The sequence below is a fragment of the Rhinatrema bivittatum genome, chromosome 9, assembly GCF_901001135.1.
Source record: "Rhinatrema bivittatum chromosome 9, aRhiBiv1.1, whole genome shotgun sequence".
NCBI classification, from domain to species: domain Eukaryota; kingdom Metazoa; phylum Chordata; class Amphibia; order Gymnophiona; family Rhinatrematidae; genus Rhinatrema; species Rhinatrema bivittatum.
In genome coordinates this window covers 43,314,187-43,336,248 of record NC_042623.1, presented here as the reverse complement: position 1 = coordinate 43,336,248, position 22,062 = coordinate 43,314,187, and the positions used below count along the sequence as shown (strand labels likewise).

Genomic DNA, 22,062 nt, shown 5'->3' with positions numbered 1-22,062 from the left:
CCAGCTATAGTGGCCCTGATCCCCTTTCTCACCTCAAATGCAAAAGAAAGCCAGAGCTGTGAGGAGCCAAATTTCCCTTTACCCTTTAAATAAATAAATAAATAAATAAAGTGTGGCAACCCTTGAAGCCTGCCAGTAAGCCCGGCAGATGGAGGAGAAGCTCCTACCTCTTCCTGCTGGATGAATATCTAAATGCTGATACAACTGGCAGGTACCAGCATTTAGATATTCTTTTATTCATGGAACCTTCTGGCAATTTGGTCTGCTGTCAGTTCAATGTTTAGTCTGTCAGAAGGTGCAGTGAATAAGTGCCAGATGTACCAGCATGTAAATAAATACTCGCTCCACTGGAGGAGGAAAGAGCTGCTTCTCCTTCCGGACAGGCTTTAGGAGGTTAGGAGAGTACCCTGCTTTTCAAGGAAGGATTAAGGGGAGATCTGGTTCCCTACAGCCCATGGCTTTCATTTTCACCTGGGAAGGGCGATCAGCCAGGATGTTCAGCTGCAAATGAGTGCCACTGAAGATATACCTGTCCTCCACATGACTTGATATCCATCACTGAATATCTGTGTTACCTGGCTAAGTTGAAGTCCTGCTCCTAGAATGCCCCTCCGCTGCCTTTTTTTTTTTTTTTTTTTTAAGCTGGGTAGTGATTAACCTGGCAAAATCTTATCCAGTCAGCGGGGTGTTGAGGATGATTATTTAAAACTTCAAGTTTGTCTGGTTAAGTCATGAACTTAGCTGGGTGTTCAACATGAAGGCTTTGTGTGACACTCTGGAATAAATCCTGGGAACAGCCAGACCCTGGTATAAATTTTTTACCTAGCTGCTGTATCCTTTTCAGCAAAGTTGTTGTCTTGTGTGCACTGCACAGTTTGTTGGATCACATTATAACAAAACAGTGGTGAATGTATCAAATACTGAGTGAATCCTCATAAAGAAGAAACTCCTTCAGAAAATATTTTAAGGATTTTTTGATTCTTAGGAGATTACAATTCAAGATGTATTTTATATTCTTTTTCCTTGTATTGTGTTGCAGTGTTCTCCGTTGACATGGGACATGGAGCCTTTAATTAATCAAACAGCTCTAATTATCTATTATAATAATTTTTTTTTATGCACACAGGGTGCACCAGTGATTTTGGTTTCAATTATTCGCCTTATAATTCACTTTGAACATGGGTTTGACAATTCAGGTATAGTAGATAGGTCCCTGCTGCAGACTAGGTTTACAATCTACATTGTATTTGGGACAATGGAGGGCAAGTGACTTGCCTAAAGTTACAAAGAATGTTAGTGGGTGAAGTGGAATTTGAACCCTGGCTTCCTGGATTCTCAGCCCAATGCTTTAACCACTAGGCCACTCTTCTGTTCCAATAAAAGTGACACAATGACTGAAATTTTGTCCTGTGATGGTATTGGGTGATATTCCACAGAGTGGAGAGGTACCCTAGTGGTTAAAAGCAGCACGCTGAGAACCAGGATAGCCAGGGTTCAAATCTTGCTGACACCTCTTGTGACTTTGGCAAGTCATTTCTCCCTCCATTGCCTCAGATATACTTAGGCCCTGATTTACTAAGGCTGTACTCCCATTCTATTTCTATGGGAAAAATGTTGAGTAAATGAGACCCTTAGATTGTAAGCCCTCTGAGGATAGGGGAATACCTACTATACTTGAATGTGATGTGTTCTGAAATATCGTGAAAGGCGGAATATAAATTTTTTAAAAGTCTTTTCTGGGCCTTTTGAAGACCAAAGATAACTCTACAGAGGAGAGAGATACTTGGGGTTGCGTCATATTTTTGCACGGTGCACATATGGTGTGAGAATAAGGTTTCTTTTATTAATTGTTTTTAGAGTGATCTGATGCAATTGGTTCACACCCTTTGGTTAGTGTGACTTAAAAATAGGACTTTGAATAATTTGGGTTCTAATTAGCAGATCTTGGAGGTGTTGTACTGCTTGTGCGTCATTAACTATCTCAGTTTTCCAGTCTGTATTTTTCTTCTTGAGTGTGGTGCTTTTCTGTTTTTAAAGAGCTGATCATTGTGCAATATAACCATTGTATTTCCCACTGTAATACATGTGTGTTTCCATTGATGGTCTTTACACTGCCAGTGGTTGCTATTACATAAAGAAGAGGGAGTTTATAATCAAAATTTGAATGTGACACCAACTAGGTCCATGTCATATCTTGGTGGTCATGTTGCTAAGACAGGATGTGTTATACATCTATGAGATGTTTCCCCTCCAAAGGCTATATTTAATTGGTTTATTCTGGATAGTGTTCCAACTATGTAATGTTTTATCACATATGTATTGTTTTGGAAAGAAAATAAAATATTAGGAATAATTAAATTAGAACAAATAAAATTGATTTATTTTTGTTTTAAAACATTCACAAAGGCTAGAGTTCTAAATCATGGGCCTGGCCAGGTCTGTGCCAGTGATGTGTACTGCATTCTGCAGACCTGGGTTTGATTCACAGGGCAGGGCACTGTTCCTTGGGCCGGCCAGCGTTAGGGCTGCTGCAAAGGCAGAGTTTACTGCAAAGTTTCTCAAACCTGCCCTGGTGACGCCACAGCCAGTCTGGTTTTCACGATCTCCACAATGAATATTACGAGACAAATCTATGTAAAATTGTCTTATGCATATTTATTGTGGGATCACCAGGATAGGTTAGAGAAGTCCTGGTTTATAGCCTTTTTAAGGAGGGAAGCTGTAGCCATCACTCAACAGTGACACCTAGTGATCAGACTCGAAGTCTACTTTATGGTCTTCTAAGGAGCCTCAGTCTGTGGCTCTAGACAAAGAACATTGCTGCAATGACAAGTTGGGAAGTAATATATTAAAAAAAAAAAAAAAAAAGGGGGGGGGCCCAGATAATTGCCAATGAAGGCTCATGATGCAATAGCCCGGAAAAAGAGGCTGATTCTGAATGAGCTGGAAACACAAAAGAGTAGGAAGAAACTGCTGGGCCAAAAAATAAAAAAAAATGTTCTGAACTACCTTATTACTGGAAATATCCAGATTGAAATAGTAGCCAGAAACTGTGTAGCAAACACTGCTACTCAGAAATGACTTGTGAAACTGTTGCAACCCTTGTAAGCTACAGTTTCTAGTGTGAGCTCCATAAATAGAGATATTGTATTTTGTCTGCATCCTGCTTTGTGCACTTTCTTTGAAAAGGTGGTTTTAGAAATCTAGTTAAAATAAATACAGTTTAGCAATCAATTGGAGACCATATTATATGGATAATGCATATTATTCTGGTGTGATTTCTTTAAAGATTTTGAAAATCGCCATTACATGACCACTCCTGGATTTATCAGGGCTACTGTCAGTAAATTTTAAAAGAACAAAAAAAGTCCATAAAAATAATTTCATGTCAGTAAAAATGTCATGAGCAACATGGCAATGAGGAGGTTAGGCTGCTATTTGTGTCAACTGGGCTGGGGGGGTCCCCAGGACAGAGTTGGAAACCACTGGTCTAGACAATCTTTCAAGAAGTGACAGTAATAAAGTTTTGTGCATCCTGTTCACCCAGTAGTCCATTCTCTACGGTGCGGAGGGTGGGTATCGGGGTTGCTTTTTCAGTGATTCCTCCACAGTGCATCCCTCAGCTTAGGGTTCCCCACATGTTGCGGCTAATTCAGCCCTCTTTTTGGACAGAGAAAGCAAGTTTGCTCACCATAAACAGGGTTCTCTGTAGACAGCAGGATGAGTTAGCTATGCTTAAAACCTGCCCACCTCCCTAGAAAGTGTCAGGGACTAACAAAAACATGTTAGTTGCACTTCCAGTAAGTGTCCTTTAATACAAAAAAATAAATGCAAGAACAAAACATATGCTTCCTGATTTACAATTTGCTGGGAAACAAGCGTGGTAAAGATTAGAGATGTGCATCGTTTTTTAAAATCGTTTCGGGCTTTGTTTTCGGGGACCCCGTGGGAATGTCATTTTTCCTGCAGTTTGGGGTTGTTTTTTTCCAGGGGCCCCCGATTTTCGGGTTAGCGCGCACTAATGGGAGTTTAGAGCGTGCTAACCCGAAAAATGAATTTTTCTGAAATTTTGGAAAAATTGTTTGTTTTTCAGTTCCCCCGAACCAAACCGAATTAGACAATTACATTGAAATTTCCTGATTTGGGAAAAACGAATGCATATCTCTAAAGATACAGTATCGTCTTACCGGGTAAACTGAGGTGTGAGATCCAGTTCAGCTCATAAAGCCTCAGCATGGCCTGATGCAGACACAGCAATAAGGGCTTAGGAGATGTTGTGCCAGCAGAGAACTCTTTGCTGGCTAGCACTTAAGAACAGCTGAGTGAATAGTATGGGTTACCCTCTAACCCAATGGTGCTCAAATTGGTCCAATGGGCCCCCAGCCAGTCGTGTTTTCAGGATATTCCTAATGAATATGCATGAGAAACATTTGCATACACAGGAGGTAGTACATGCAAATAAATCTCATACATATTCATTAGGGATATCATGAAAACCCAACTGGGGGGGGGGCATAGGACTGATTTGAGCACCCCTGTTATAACCAATGAGAGCCTGGCTGGGCATAGCCCAGCTCACAATACCTGGAAAAGCAACACTACAGCTTCCCCATTTCCTCACGGTAAAATAGCTTTTCGCATAGAGCTCCAGTCTACCACCTCCTGAGTCTGTGGTTCAAAACCCACAACATCCTTACACCATGCCCCCCCCCCCCCCCCCAAAGTGAAACCTTCGGGCCCCTATGGGCCACTCTTGGCTCCCAGAGCATGTCTGCTCTTTACCATTTCAGTTTCACTTCTCTTCCTCCAACCTTGCCATTCTAAGAGGCATAAACTAATCATACAGTTTGAAACGCAAAAGAGAAGGAGAATCAAAAATAAGTTCTTTTTTTGCACTTTGTACAAGTTAGTTTTCATCAGTTGTCACTCTGATGGGGTGTGAGGGTGACAAGCGGTGAGATGGACTTGGACAACGCTTCTTTTGATCCCGTTTTGGTGTACCTCAACTCTTTCTTCACTGAGGTCAGAGGAATCTCATAAAAACTCCATACTTGGAGCCTGCTTCTTGGATGCTGGCTTCTTCCCTCCAGCCTGGCTTTCCTTTTGTTGGTGGTCTTTCTTCTTCATCCACCCACTCCTAGCTCATCCTTTAATTTATAGGCAGGTGCCACTTAAAAAAAAACAAAACCTTATTGAGAGTTTGATCATTCCCCTGTAGGCCACTACCAGACATATAGTGAATTCACTAATACATATAAAGGACATTAATTAGACACATTCCTACTCCCATAGCAACCTAAAACTTAAGTAGGAACTGAACAAATGTGAGATGAAGGCAGCAGCCCAGCAGCAAGAGCGGGGCTTCCCAGTCTTTTACATCGAGTGTCACATGTATGATTTTTTACCCACCGGTGAGAAATTGTACATGTGCATGTGATGCAAAGAGCTCCTGTCTCTCAGAGAACAAGTCCGATCTCTGGAGGCTAGAGTGGCAGACCTGGTGGAGCTGAGGTAGACAGAGAGGTATATAGATGAGACCTTCAGGGACATAGTAGCCAAGTCCCAACTTCAAACTGGCAGCCCTGGTGCTGCCTTGGAAGAAGAAGGTCTTATGATTGGAGAGCATCAACCTGGTGCAGCAGGAAAGGATCCTGTAGCAAGGACCTGCTCTCCAGGTAGTGCACTGTCCTTTCGCACCAAGGATATATCCCCAAGGCCTACTGCCCAGGAGGGAAGGGTTAGGTTGGACATTATAGTTGGTGATTCGATTATTAGGAATGTAGATAGCTGGGTGGCTGGTGGGCGTGAGGATCGCCTGGTAACATGCTTATCTGGTGCGAAGGTGGCGGATCTCACGCGTCACCTAGATAGGATTTTAGACAGTGCTGGGGAGGAGCTGGCTGTTGTGGTACATGTGGGCACCAACGACATAGTAAAATGTGGGAGGGAGGTTCTGGAAGCCAAATTTAGGCTCTTATGTAGAAAGCTTAAATCCAGAACCTCCAAGGTAGCATTCTCTGAAATGCTCCCTGTTCCACACGCAGGACCCCAGAGGCAGGCAGAGCTCCGGAGTCTCAATGCGTGGATGAGATAATGGTGCAAGGAAGAGGGATTCAGTTTTGTAAGGAACCTTTTGGGGAAGGGAGGGTCTCTTCCGAAGGGATGGGCTCCACCTTAACCAGGGTGGAACAAGACTGCTGGCGCTAACCTTTAAAAAGGAGATAGAGCAGCTTTTAAACTAGAACAAAGGGGAAAGCCGACAGTCGCTCAGCAGCGCATGGTTCGGAGAGAGGTATCTTCAAAGGATACTAATGATGCATTAGAATTAGGGCATCCCGACAGTGAGGTTCCAATAATTAGAAAAGTAGTCCAAGTGCCTGTAACTAAAAACTCACATGAGCAAAAAAACTCTAACTTATCCCTATCAATTAAAAAGCAGAATGAAAATACAAACAAAAAACAAACTTTGAAATGTTTGCATGCTAATACTAGAGAATTAGAAAGTATAGCAGTGAATGATGACATAGACTTAATTGGCATCTCAGACACATGGTGGAAGGACAACAACCAATGGGACAGTGCTATACCGGGGTACAAATTATATTGCAATGACAGAGAGGAGCACCCGGGAGGCGGTGTAGCACTTTATGTCCGGGATGGCATAGAGTCCAACAGGATAAACATCCTGCATGAGACTAAATGCACAATTGAATCTTTATGGGTAGAAATCCCTTGTGTGTTGGGGAAGACTATACTGATAGGAATATATTACCATCCACCTGGTCAAGAAGGTGAAACGGACAGTGAAATGCTAAGAGAAATTAGGGAAGCTAACCAAATTGGTAGTGCAGTAATAATGGGAGATCTCAATTACCAAAAATAACTTTATTCAAGGAACCAACAACTTAAGATAACTTCTCAAAAATCATGTTTTATCACAAATATTTTTTCTTTATATTGTTGGTGCTATAAACATTTATAATAGTATTTTATCACAATTTAAATGTAAATTTGGGACCTTCGTAACACCCACGGTTTAACAAGCATAGACTTGTGTTTTCACCACTACGGGTCCTTTTTAATCATCGGTCCACTAATGTAACCCCAATATTTAAAAAGGGTTCCAGGAGCGATCCAGGAAACTACAGACTGGTTAGCCTGACTTAAGTGCCAGGAAAAATAGTGGAAAGTGTTCTAAACATCAAAATCACAGAATATATAGAAAGACATGGTGTACTGGAACAAAGTCAGCATGGCTTTACCCAAGCCAAGTCTTGGCTCACAAATCTGCTTCACCTTTTTGAAGGAGTTAATAAACATGTGGATAAAGGTGAACCGGTAGATGTAGTGTACTTGGATTTTCAGAAGGCGTTTGACAAAGTTCCTCATGAGAGGCTTCTAGGAAAAGTAAAAAGTCATGGAATAGGTGGCGATGTCCTTTCGTGAATTACAAACTGGCTAAAAGACAGGAAACAGAGAGTAGGATTAAATGGACAATTTTCTCAGTGGAAGGGAGTGGGCAGTGGAGTGCCTCAGGGATCTATATTTGGGACCCTTACTTTTCAATTTATTTATAAATGATCTGGAAAGAAATACGATGAGTGAGGTAATCAAATATGCAGATGATACAAAATTGTTCAGAGAAGTTAAATCACAAGCAGATTGTGATAAATTGCAGGAAGACCTTCTGAGACTGGAAAATAGGGCATCCAAATGGCAGATGAAATTTAATGTGGATAAGTGCAAGGTGATGCATATAGGGAAAAATAACCCATGCTATAGTTATACAATGTTAGGTTCCATATTAGGTGCTACTATCCAAGAAAGAGATCTAGGCATCATATTGGATAACACATTGAAATCGTTGGTTTAGTTTGCTGCGGCAGTCAAAAAAGCAAACAGAATGTTGGGAATTATTAGGGAATGGTGAATTAAATGGAAAATGTCATAATGCCTCTGTATCGCTCCATGGTGAAACCGCATCTTGAATACTGTGTACAATTCTGGTCACTGCATCTCAAAAAAGATATAATTGCGATGGAGAAGGTATAGAGAAGTGCGACCAAAATAAGGGGAATGAAACAGCTCCCCTATGAGGAAAGACTAAAGAGGTTAGGACTTTCCAACTTGGAGAAGAGACGGCTGAGGGGGGATATGATAGAGGTGTTTAAAATCATGAGAGGTCTAGAACAGGTAGATGTGAATTGGTTGTTTTCTCTTTCAGATAATAGACTAGGGGGCACTCCATGAAGTTAGCATGTGGCACATTTAAAACTAACTCAACGCATATTAAACTCTGGAATTTGCCAGAGGACATGGTTAGTTCAGTTAGTGTAGCTGGGTTTAAAAAAGGATTGGATAAGTTCTTGGAGGAGAAGTCCATTACCTGCTATTAAGTTCACTTAGAAAATAGCCACTGCCATTAGCAATGGTTACATGGAATAGACTTAGTTTTTGGGTACTTGCCAGGTTCTTATGGCCTGGATTGGCCACTGTTGGAAACAGGATGCTGGGCTTGATGGACCCTTGGTCTGACCCAGTATGGCATGTTCTTATCCTAGTGAAGGCTCTTCCTACAAACACTGGGCCATGGCCCCTGCTGTAGTCTCCTCTTACTCTGATGATAGCCCCCCTTGAAGGCCCTGTGTCACCGATTGGTCTGCTGCAGATCTTGGTATTGTTGCTCTGACAATGTACATACTTTTTGTAACTGCTGGTTCTTCTGCTGCAGTTCTGACTTTCATCTGGAGAGTACACACTTCTTGCATTAAATATTGAAACTACTCTCCTGAAGCCCTGATTAAAGAGAGGAAAAAAAATAGACTGCCTGAGGCTGCTGCGGTTCCTTACCATGGCGTCCCTCCTTTACACAGCACTAGAGCCGGGATGGAATCGGGATTTGCAAGCAACACAGCTTTCCTCTGCTCAGCATTACAGTGTGTGGCTGGTTGCTTTAGGCAAAATGTGGAAGCACTGGCTGCAGCTTAATTAGCTCCTATCTGTTTAATATCTTTCCAGCATTATGTACAATGTAAACACCAAAACAAATTGCTAATAAAATTAAATCTTAGATAACCTTTAATTTTTTTTTACTAAACCAGACTAAGGCTAACTCTTTCTAGGTCTGAAACAAAAAAGATTATAGCATCTTCCAAAAAGAAAAAAAAATCTTAGGCTACTGGGTCTCTCCAGGTACAATCTGTCAGGGTCTAACAAAAAAACCACATTAGCTGCACTTCCAGTAAATGTCCTTTTAATTAAAAAAAAAAAAAAAAAAGAGAACAAAACATAAGCTTCCTGACTCAAAATTTGCAAGGAAACAATCAGTGGTAAAGATACAGTATCTCCTTACAGGGTAAACTGAGGAGAGAGATCCAGTTCAGCTTGGAAAGGCTTAGTGCAGCCTGATGAAGACCTAGCAATAAGGGCTTAGGAGAAGTGCACTTAAGCATAGCTGGGTGAATAGGGTGGATTACCCTCTAACTAGTGAGAGCTTAGTTGGGCATAGCCCATTCACAATACCTAGAAAAGCTACAAAACTACAGCTCCCCCAATTCCTCACAGGTAAAATAGTTCTCCCCATAGAGTTCCAATCTACTACCTCCAGGGCTGGCAATTTAAAGGCCACAACACCCTTACAGAAAATCAGCTATCTAGCTAAAGCTAAGCTCCACAATCAACTGAGATGCTCACAAGGCAGTGCCCATGTGGGAACTCTTACACATACTCAGTAGAGGAAAAGCTCTTATGAGCCAAGAGTGAACGATCTGTCAGCACTGTCGCTGACATCACCCACATGTCTTAGCTAATTCATCTTCCTGTTTATGGAGAACCCTGTTTACGGTAAGCAAACTTGCTTTCTGGTTTATATAATCTTTTCAGCTTTTGAAAATGCAAATTAAGGGAACCACTACTTTACCATAAACAGTGAGATATAGCATAGAGGAACAGCCTAAGTGAATGAGGTCCATCATATGCAATTAGAAAAGTTCTTAATACTTAACAGTATTTATTGAATTACTTGTTAACTGTGATTTTTTTTTTTTTAATTCCATCTAATGTTCTTGTTCTCTGCTTTTCTGTAGTTCTCATTTTTTAACTTTTGATGCTACAGATGGAGCCATCTTCTGGAAAACGGGAGCAATAACAGGAATGGTAGCTTGTGAAGGACTTTCAGGCTGCTGCAGTATCATGCACCGAGCCTAGCACACAGGTTAATGAGTGCTTGGATGCGCGTTTTGGATGTACGTCCATAACGCCCGATACAATAAAGGCATCAGTGTGTAAAAAACGCATGTCCAATCTCATGCAAAACTAATAGCTCTCATCCCATATAAATTTCATGTAGATGAGGCTATTACCCCGCGATGCAAAAAATCTCTGTATGCCCGAGGTGCACTTTTTAACCCATCAAATTTTACGCTGCTCGGAGCAGGCATATATAGTCTTCCTGCACATTATCGAGAGATTAAGTAGGAAGAACCACAGAGCAGCATCATGCAAAAAAGTCTTGACCTAAAAAAAAAATAAATTTTGGGGTGCACAATATGCACCATGGCTCAGGACTGTGCGTATTTATTTATTTATTGGTTTTTTATATACGAGATATCGCGTCGGTGTACAGATAATTGTGCCAATAAATTAGCTGCTGCAGGATAAAACGGATGCTCATAAATTGAGCATCCGTTTTGGGAGCCTGCACACAGGGCACTTAATTTATTCACTGCTTCACTTACTGCCGATTGGTCCATTCATGGTCACATGTCAGTGAAAGTAGTAATCCCCTTTCAGAAGGCTTTCCTGAAAGGGGATTGGTATGTACCTTTTCCCCATACTCTTTCAGAGGACGCTCGAAATGTTTTTCCAATCCTAGCTGCTCCTGCAAGCAGTTAAACCAGTGTAATGCACAAGCTGAACTTTAGTACCCGTGCTTAGAGAAAATGGTCTACTGTCCATAGACTTCAAGGGGCCTGCCTTGCAGTTTCTGATATCATAGCTTTGATAAATCTATATTTCTTAATTTATATATTGTCAAGATGGGTCATATAGCCTCATGTTGCTGCCTCAGAAGTATTTATTTTAGATTTTTATTTATTTATTTATTTATTTATAGTTTTTTATATACCGCCGCTCATCAAAGATATCACGTCGGTGTACAATGAACAGGAACTTACGCCGGAGCGTTATACATTTAACATTTATACATTTTATATATTCTAAGGGCAATTTTCATACTGCCCGCATTGCTGCAAAGTCTGTGATATTTTTTATCTGTGGACATTGCACCAGTTCTCAAAAGGAAAGTATGCACATATTTTCACGTTGAAAATTGCCTTTGGAAAAAGTACCTGCAGACATTTGCATCTGCTTTTTCTGCTGGTACTTTTTTCAATTAAAAAAGTGTACTTTCAAAATAGAGAAATACATGTTTCAGTCCCTGCTGTAAATGTACTCCAGGAACACCTATGCTAAATGCAGGTAAAAGTGCATGAATAATGGAATTACATACCTGTATACAGGGTGGGCAATTTTCAGGTAACATAATTATGCTGGTAAAATGCATTTTATCCCAGAAATTGCTTGGGAAATTGTCCTCAAGTTTGAGCACAGGGTCACGATGAACTATGTGGTTGGTTTGTAGGTTTTCTTGATACTGTAGCTGGAATAGTGCTAATTGTAAAACTCTTGTGAAGACAAGAAGCACATGGTGGTGAGCTGAGCAAAATGTATTTGTTGATCTTATATCTTTGATTAAAAATTAATAACAAAGGATTTTGAAATGACCTGTATGTTGTGAGTCAGGAATGGACCACAGAAAGCATGAGGAATGCATGGTCTGGCCTCCCAATGGAAGTGGTAGAAACAAAAACAGTAATGGAATTCATTACAATGTAGAATAAGCACAGAGGATATCTAGTTATGAAGAAGTGAAGGCAAAACTGGAGATTAACTGGGGTCAAAGCTATGAAACGGGGCAGACTAGATGGGCCTGACTGTCCTTGTTTGCCATCATGTTCTCTGTTTCTATGTGACTTGTTTTGGTGTGTTTGTGGAATACCAGAGAAAATAGTGATAGCAAATTGAATACATGTACTTGGATTTGGACACCACCTTAAATGTCTGAAATAAAATCTACGTAGTCAGGTGGTTTGCTGTCTTGTATTCCTTGTGATTTTTGCCATCGGTGACCTTTAGTCCTCACTGCTTTTGTCATAACTTTGCAACTCATATAGACACCAAGCAGAACACAGTCTTCATCTGAAGTAAATTCTGCTGTGCAATAAATTGAACAGATAAGATCTAGAAGTCTTTTCTGAGTGTCGCTATTTTTTTTTTTTTTGGTTCATGCCACTGCTATAGAGCCTCTGTCGCTCACGGACAGGCTGATGCAGGAAGCCCTTGGCTGAACAAACCTTTCTGGCAACAACCTGCGAGTTAGTTTAATGGCAGACAGTCTCAAAGAGGCACTTGTTACACTTTTCTTAATCTTATAGTACAGGGTGGCCCATGGAAAAGTAGCCTGCCTCCAATACCAGTGCCACGCAGGCAGGCTATTTTTCCACAGGCCACCCTGTATATGTATTGCCCCCATATGACTCTGAGTACTTTAAATAGTGTGGTGGGCCCTAAAGGCTTGATGGATTTATATTTGAAATGCAGAGCCCTTCACATCTATGTTGCCAGTTAAAATGCCACTCTTATTGATAGTGACTAAATGTTCTTACCATCTGAAAGTTATTTGGCGACCTATATGAAATAAGTTTAAAGTTTCCTAGACCATTGGGAAATGGACTCTACATCACCAAAACCACAGTTGGCACCATTTTTGCAGCTTCAACAGAAAGGCCAGAGATTAAATAGGTTTGACAACTGAATTACTCTCTCATCTGTAGGAGAGGTCCCTGCAGAATAGGGTTGAGGCACATTGGCTGGGCAGTGTAGGAAAGCTTACACTATCTTTGTTTTTATGGTACATGGTTTGTGGATAAATGAAGGGCTTTGGTTTCTAATGCTGTCCATCTTGCACATTCATGAGTGATAAATAAAAAAAAAAAAAAAGTACAAAAATTTCATTATATATATATATTTTTTTCTTTCCTCTTTGAATTTCCTGCTTACTATAAACAAGTGTGTTGTAATTTTTATTTAAAATGATTTATAACCTGCACCCACCCAAAGGTTTGGGGTGGGAACAGTAAATCATACATAAATCTAAAATACAGGTCAAAATATTAAAACAATTACAAATACAATCGGTGCCAGACAGATCTCAAAACTTCAAAGTAAAAAAATACCAAAAGTCTGTAAATTAAAGCAGGAAGAACATTATTCTGCCAAATTGAAAGCATTCCTAAGTACAGAAGTCTTTAGTGGCTTTTTAAAAACCTGAATATGAGATGCTGCCCGTTCTAGGATCTCAAGGCCACTTCTGAACATGCCCTATCCTGTGTTTCACCAAGATGGGCATGGTGTACAGAAGGAACTTCCAACATTCCATGTTGAGAATATCTTAGATCCCTGGATGGGACATAAATTCATAAATAGCCCATCACATCCCGACACCCAAATAAAAAAATCTGAAACACATCCTAAAAACCCCTAACTTCTTATCCCAGCATCTTAGTTAAAACACTAGAATACCTCGTAGATCTATATCTCAATTGATTACATTAAGTCAATGTTCATGCTGATGTATAGTATGTATGTTAGGTAATTACACTGTCATTGTATAAGTGGGTGTGGCTTGCTTATTGCGGCGGTTTGGGCTAGATATTTCACTTAGATGCAGTTCCAACACTGCTCTCTCATTAATGGTGGGGGTGGAAGGAAAATAGAACCAAAAGGTTACTAAGAGCCAAGAGTAACATAAGTATGAGGGAAAAAAAAAAAGTGCAAAACTTGCTGGGCAGACTGGATGGACCGTTTGGTCTTCTTCTGCCATCATTTCTATGTTTCTATGTAAGAGAAGGGCGGAGTACACAGCACACACACATAGGAAATATATAATAGAAAATAATGTGGGGTCCTTATTTCATACTTATTTCACACTTTGATTGAATTCTTTTGTGCTTGGAACTATGTACTATCTGAAGTGCTCGTAACGTTTTTGTTGGAAGACCTAAATACAGCAAATTATGGTAATCCATGGCTGGCAAAATTAACATCTATAATAAAGTGTAGAATTAATTGGGGTTTTAGCAGTGGTATTAAATGGCTAAGCATTCTCAACTTGTTGAAAGAGGCGGCCATAGCAGACTTGACCTGGGGATGTACTTACCAGTGTTCATCTAAAATAATCCCCAAGTTCTCAAGCTCTTTTCCATAAAATAGTTTGTGACCTTCAAATTCAAATATAGGTGGCACATGGACTATGGGGAACTCATTCAGTATAATCAACTCTGTTTTTGTCAGTATTTAGGGCAAGTTTGTTATGATTAAGCCACTGCTTAATAGCTAAGAAATAAATTGAAAGGAAATCTAAGGTGGCTAACCATGAGGATGATGATGATATAAAGAAAATCATCTTTGTGTAAATTTTGTAATATAGGCCAAGACTAGAAAGAAGCTTGCTCAGTGGGAATGGGTAAATGTTGAAAAGCATGGCAGAAAGGGCAGAGCCCTGAAGAACACTTGTTTCAAGGATATATCAAGAGGATGTTCCGGTGTTCGTTTTGACCCTGCCAAACCAGGAAAAGGCAGTCCCAAGTAGCTCACCTTCATATAATCTGTTCAGTAACATGTAGCACTTAAATCAAAGCCTCTTCAGTCTGTATCAAAGTTAGGTAACAGAAGCATTTCTGTGTTTTGTTTTCTAAAACTATGCTTTTCAATGAAGTCAGATAGCTGGATCAGAACTAACGATTCAATCATTTTTGACAAAAATGGGGGAGCAGATATAGGGCGGTAATTGGCAGTAACTGCGTTTTTTAATGGTGGTCGAACTGAAGTGTGTTTTGATGCTGTTGGCAAATATCCTGTTCTACTCATAAGGTTAACAACTAATAAACAGCCCTAAATCTTACCTAATTGCATTCAAAAGGGCAATTGAGCAATAATTCAGTGGTCAATATGCGCCATTTACAGCAATCCCAAAATACAATATATATGGATATGAAGCAAAATTGTGAAGAGGCAAAATTTGTTTTATTCATTTTGCTGCTCATCTCCATTTGCTTGGTTCATTTCAAATGAAAGAAAATAATTCTATCAATATTATCCATCCGGGAACCATTGATCTTGCTAGAAATGGTGTCTACAAAGTACAGAAACATTTCCAAAATGTAGGGAAAAAGATTAGACACATGGCAAAGACTATGGCCTTTTCGGAAGTATTACCTGTTCATGGAAAGGAAAAGGAAAGGTTATGCCATTATAGATATTTTCAATACCTGGCCCAAAACCTGGTGTAAAGAAAGTGGTTTTTGGATACATTTGGAGGCTTGGGGTTATGTATGGAGCAATAAAAGATTATATGGTAAAGATGGCCTGTTTGTCTATGGCAGGAAAAACGATGCTAACTGAAAAATTCAGATCATACACTATCAGGCATTGAAACTAGGGAGCAGAAGTGGCAGGAGATGGCTGTTGCGTTTGTGGCTGCTCTTCGCCCTCGCTCCATCCTCTCTACCTCTGTGGCGACTCCCTCCGGGCCTGATGTACGGCTTGCTGCCGCGGCGTCTCCATGCCGCTTCTCTCCGGCGTACCCAGACTGGCTCGACACTGTGGATCCGCCATGTTTCTGATGACGTAGGGCGTGCGCACGCTCCGAAGTATGTACCAGCAAGGGCGCGAACCTCAGGGGCGTCCCCCTGTATTGACGTCATCCGTTTCCAACATAAAAGGTCTTCACTTTCGCTAACAGATTGAGTTAGCAAAGGGGATTCGTTCCAAGCTACTCTGCCTCCTCGGACTTACCAGAGGTACCCGCTCCTTGGGGGCCTCGCTGTCTTTTCTCTATTTCAGATTGCAGACAGCAACCGGTACTCGCTCCTCGAGGGCCCATATTCCTGAAGACACTGAAGATTCTCTACTGCCTGGAAGCGATCGCAGATATAGACATTTGTGAGTTACCACTGCTCTCTCAGAGCTTTCCCTGGAACCAGGTACTCACTCCTCGAGGGCCTATCTCTTTCCAGCTACTGAGCCTCCTTAAGAGCCTATGTGAGATTGTCATCTATTACTGGCTATGAATACAGCATACCCTGTCTGCTTACTATCTATAGTCTTTCTACAGCTCAGCAACCCTGGGATCGCAGTTCCAGTATCTGAGGGAATTCAGCCCTGCCGGGCATAGCTCACTACTGCCACCTCTGGTGGTTCTATTAACCTGTCTAATAAAAGAACTATTTGTGTCTGTCTCCATAACCAAGCCTAGCTGGTGGTCCCTCTCAGGATATGCTCCTGGGGGTGCTGTCATTTACCATCAGCCCAGGGATTCACCTATTTACATTCCTTTCCAGCTGAGTACCTCTCTAGCACTCTGCTGGTACAGATTGCCAACTCAGCAGTCTATATCTTAACAAGATTGCTAGTTCCGTCTAAGGAGCATATCAGATTGTTAAACTCCTCCTTCCATGGGAGCCAGTTCCTAACAGATTGCAACTCTGCATGGTGACTCGTAACAGATTGCTAAACTCCTCCCTCTACAGGAGTATCCAGCAGCAGATTACAATAGATGGCTAACTCCTCCCCTCTGGAGGAGCATAACCTACATATTGCCAACTCCCATCTGCTTGCTTCTCCCATCAGCATAGCAGATTCTAACAAAATGACCAATAAATTTGGCATGTCACCCACAAGGAATACAGAAAGAGGGAAGAGAAAATTGCAATCACTCAGTTCAAAAAAGCAGAAAAGATGTCTGTGAAGATCAACTGGACAGCTATGACTACAAAAACTCGTATTTTGGGCAACAAAATCCCAGACCTGCTGGCCCTAATGGTGGAGGCGAATTTGGACATTGTTGCTGTTATGGAGACATGGTTCAGAATTCTCATGATTGGGATACGGCCAACCCAGGCTATAACTTAAAGGACAGAAAAGGGGGAGGAGTAGCTCTCAAAAACAATATCCAAGCAACTGAATTGCAAAGGATGTGAGGTCAAGAAGAAGCATTATGGATTGCCCTTTAAAAAAAAAAAAAAAATTGTACAAGTGCGCAGAAGAGGACCCCCATATCTGTTATACTACGCAAAGCTTCATGTTTTTCCCCTCCTGGATGCGATTCAAGAGTTGATTGACCTTGAATGGAGTGCGCCGGAGGTGAGCTTTAAAGGGAGGCGCACTTTTGTGGGTTTGCATCCTTTGGATCCGAAGGCAAGAGAGCATACTTGCACATGGTAGGTGCATTTTAAAACATACACGTGTAAGTACATGCACAATTAAAATTTGTAACGTATACTCTCTTGCGCGCCAATATGCATGTGTATGGGTACATGCATGCTCATTTTTAAATTGACCTTATAGTGTCCCCCTTTCGCAAGTCTTCACCTGAAACATGCTCAGTCAGAGTGAAAGCTTCAATGAAATCAGCATCTCCAACCATTGTTTAAAAAAAAAAAAAGAGAATATCCAATGTTCTAATCAAATCTCTGTCATAGTGGTTATATTATATAAATCTCGTGAAAGATCAATTCTTTAACCAACTTAGTTTTTTAGAAATTCTGGCGACAGATGCTTCCATTCAAAGTTGGGGATCTCATTTGAGAAATTCCTCTTATCAGGGAATGTGGTCACTGAAAGAAATTCCTTCAAATCAACCACCTAAAACTGTGCACAATCTTCAATGTGCAACCATTCCGTGGTTGAAGAACAAGGTAGTATTGATTCAGGCAGACAACCAGGTGACAATGTTTTATATCAACAAACAAGGAGGAACAGGTTCTTGCAAGCTTTGCCTGGAAGACTCTAAAATTTGGAAATGGATAATTTCACAAGGAATTTTTCTTCTAGCTATCTTCTGGGAAAGATAGACAGCTTGGTCATAGAATATAACAACACATGTCGCTAGGAAACCACATAGCACAGGAACTTTTTCTACTTTAGGACACTCCACAAACATACCTGTTTTGAATGTTCCTCAACAGCAAGGCTCCCACAAGGTCACCAGCATTGGGTAGAGTGGCAGCAGATGCTATCTCAATTTGGTGGAATCTAGGTCTTCTCCATATGTTTCCCCCAATTTTGCTGATTTCAGGGACTGTTGGAAAAACTGGGAAGGTAGGGAGGACATAATATAGATAACCCTGTTTTAGCATAGTCAACTCTGGTTTCACTGGCTCCAACGTTTAACTATACAACCTTCAATATGGTTTCAGATATCACTATCTCTCATCACATAGTGCAGTGTGGTGTCTACTATATCCCAACCTTCAGTGTTTGACTCTGATGGCTCAGATTTTGAAAGCCCACTAATTTCCTCTATGCAGTTATGGGAGTAAATGAAATTCTCCTTGCTTCAGAAAATACTGTACTAGAAGATCCTACAATTTTAAATAAAAAAGATTTACTATCTTGTTCCTCATAAGAATATAAGAAATTGCCATGCTGGGTCAGACCAAGGGTCTATCAAGCCCAGCATCCTGTTTCCAACAGAGGCCAAACCAGGCCACAAGAACCTGGCAAATACCCAAACACCAAGATGATTCCATGCTACTAATGCCAGTAATAGCAGAGGCCATTCCCTAAGTCAACTTGATTAATAGCAGTTAATGGACTTCTCCAAGAACTTATCCAAACCTTTTTTTTAACCAAGCTACACTAACTGCACTAACCACATCAACTGTCAACAAATTCCAGAGCTTAATTGCGAATTTTCTCCGATTATTCTTAAATGTGCTATTTGCTAACTTCATGGAGTGCCCCCTAGTCCTTCTATTATCCGAAAGTGTAAATAACAGATTCACATCTACTCATTCAAGACCTCTCATGATTTTAAAGTCGTCTATCATATCCCCCCCCCTTCAGCCTTTCCTCATAGGGGAGTTGTTCCATCTCCTTTATCATTTTGGTTGCCCTTCTCTGTACCTTCTCCATCACAACTATATCTTTTTTGAGATGCGGCGACCAGAATTGTACACTATTCAAGGTGCGGTCTCACCATGGAGTGATACAGAGGCATTATGACATTTTCTGTTTTATTAACCATTCCCTTCCTAATAATTCCTAATATTCTATTTGCTTTTTTGACTGCTGCAGCACACTGAGCCGATGATTTCAAAGTATTATCCACTATGATGCCTAGATCTTTTTCCTGGGTGGTAGCTCCTAATATGGAATCTAACATCATATAACTACAGCAAGGGTTATTTTTCCCTATATGCACCTTGCACTTGTCCACATTAAATTTCATCTGCCATTTGGATACCCAATCTTCCAGTCTTGCAAGGGTCTGCTGTAATGTCCAGATCATTTATAAATATATTGAAAAGCACTGGTCCAAGTACAGATCCCTGAGGCACTCCACTGTTTACCCTTTTCCACTGAGAAAATTAGCCATTTAATCCTACTCTTTCTTTCCTACCTTTTAACCAGTTTGTAAACCAAGAAAGGACATCGCCTCCTATCCCATGATTTTTTAGTTTTCGTAGAAGCCTCTCATGAGGGACTTTGTCAAACGCTTCCGAAAATCCAAATACACTACATCTACTGGTTCACCTTTATCCACATGTTTATTAATCCCTATAAAAAAATGAAGCAGATTTGTTAGGCAAGACTTCTCTTGGGTAAATCCATGTTGACTGTGTTCCATTATTAAACCATGTCTTTCTAAATGCTCACGATTTTGATCTTTAGAATAGTTTCCACTATTTTTCCTGGCACTGAAGTCAGGCTCACTGGTCTATAGTTTCCAGGATCGCCCCTGGAGCCTTTTTTAAATATTGGGTTTATATTGGTCACCCTCCAGTCTTCAGGTACAATGGATGATTTTAATGATAGGTTACAAATTTTAACTAATAGATCAGAAATTTCATTTTTTAATTCCTTCAGTACCCTAGGATGCATACAATCTGGTCCAGGTGATTTGCTACTCTTTAGGTTTGTCAATCTGGTCTACTCTATCTTCCAGGTTCACAGTGATTTGGTTCAGTTCATCTGACTCCTCACCCTTGAAAACCATCTCTGAACTGGTATCACCCCAACATCCTCATCAGTAAACACAGAAGCAAAGAATTAATTTAGTCTTTCTGCAATGGCCTTATTTTCCATTTTACTTAAAGATCTAAGTCTTTCCAGCTCTTTTTTGAAAACTAGCTCAGAGTTAACCCTAGTGCCATATCAAAGTACCATGAGAATTCAGAAGGTATTCATTTTTCTCAACTGCCTATAGTTTCCAAATTTATGAAACGTTTCACACACCTGAAACCTCCTTAAAAAAAAATCATCTTGTATCTTGGGATCTGAATATAGTCTTTGCTAAGCTCATGAAAACACTGTTTGAATCCTTGGCAATAGCAGAACTAAAATTCCTTTCTTAGAAAGTTTATATGTAGTATCAGTTACTTTTGCTCAAAGAATATGCAAATGACAGGCACTGTCATACTCTCCTTATATTCGGTTATTTCATAACAGAGTAGTTTTATTTAAAACTTCTTATATACCACCTATTATAGTGCAACCATTTTAAGCAGTGTACAACATAACATACACAAAAACTCATCTTAAATTTTTCCCAATAGTTGTTTTTCAGTTTCATTTGAATCAGTCCATTATGTTGTCAACATTTCTTCCAATACACTCCTAAGGGCAAGGAAACTCTTCATACATTGTACTGCACAAAAGCTTTTCTTTTCTATTTGCAAATGATGCAATCTCATAGTCCATGCAACTATTTCTTTCTTTTAATCCAATCAAATGGGGTTTTTCTGTTACAAAGAGAACTTTCTCCTTGGCTCTCTGATTGCATCACTTACTGCTACAATCAAGCAGAACTACATGTTCAAAGTAAAGGCCCATCAAGTTATGTCTGCAGCAATTTCTTTAGCATATTTGCATTATGCTTCAATAGAAGATATCTGCAAAGCAGCTACAAAGGTCTTTGTTAGAGGAGTGACCCCATTTTCCCCCTTGTATGTGCAGGACCAGGCTAGAGGCCTGGTCCACCTTAAATCCCTCAGAGGGGAGAGAGCTCTGTGGGCGGAACCCTTCTGGGCAGGGGAGAGTCCGAAGAGTGGGACCAGCTGGGGAGCATAAGAGTGTAAGCCCCGCTGGGTTCAGGAGCTCCCCAGGAGGCTCCCGTGTCTTCAGTATAGGCAGCCCCTGTAAAACTATTCTGACCAAACCATAGGGAGTGGATGTACACTGTTCAGAGGGAAGGCAGTCTACACATCCTGTGTGTGTAACTTGAATACTGCTAAGATAGGCAGTCCACAGTAAAGTGCTGTGTTTGCAAAATAAAGTGAAAATTGCATTTGAAAAGGCTGGAGTCCGTGTGATTTTTGTACCTCCAGCCTGGGAAACGCCGCTTGGTTTCCCACAGTCTTCTAGTCACTTTATTGCTCCTTATTGCCTAGAAATTGCTTTGCATCAAGATTGCAGCTTTGGACAGCCAGTGCTTCAAAGCTTATTTAATTAATTCCTTCAACTTGTACCCTCTATCTTAAGGCTACATGGACAGGCTGCAGTGATCTACTGACATGCAAAAACAATTAACCCTCAGCTTGAGAGTCCCCACTAGTGTGGCAGCTATTGACTTGCTTGTACATGCAGAAAGCAAGTCACTTATTTGTAACAGTAGTTCTCACTAGATAGCAGGATAAATCATCCACACAGGCCCTTCCATTTCTCCTTTAGAGTTGAAGCTTAGCTTGATATGAAGAGAGAGGAGATTTGTGTAGCACGCAGCTGCGCAGGAAGGTTCACTTGCTTAGAATGACATTGATTTTTCTGAACTGTGAAAAAGCTTTCTGTCTTGGCTCATTTATCTTGCTGACTATAGAGAACCCCTGTTACACGTAAGCAATGTATCTAACAGGACTGTCAGAAATTATATAGTGGTATTGGTATTAAGGACCGAAAAATAACAAAGTTCCATTGTGCTGAGCTCTTACAGGACCAGTTTCA

At 40.6% G+C, this 22,062-nt stretch overlaps 1 protein-coding gene across 6 annotated transcripts in view; it reads left to right on the top strand.

Moving 5' to 3' along the window:
* The window catches only part of ORC5 (origin recognition complex subunit 5), a 320,424-nt gene that overhangs the window by 171,351 nt on the left and 127,011 nt on the right, over positions 1-22,062 (top strand). The window lies entirely within an intron of this gene.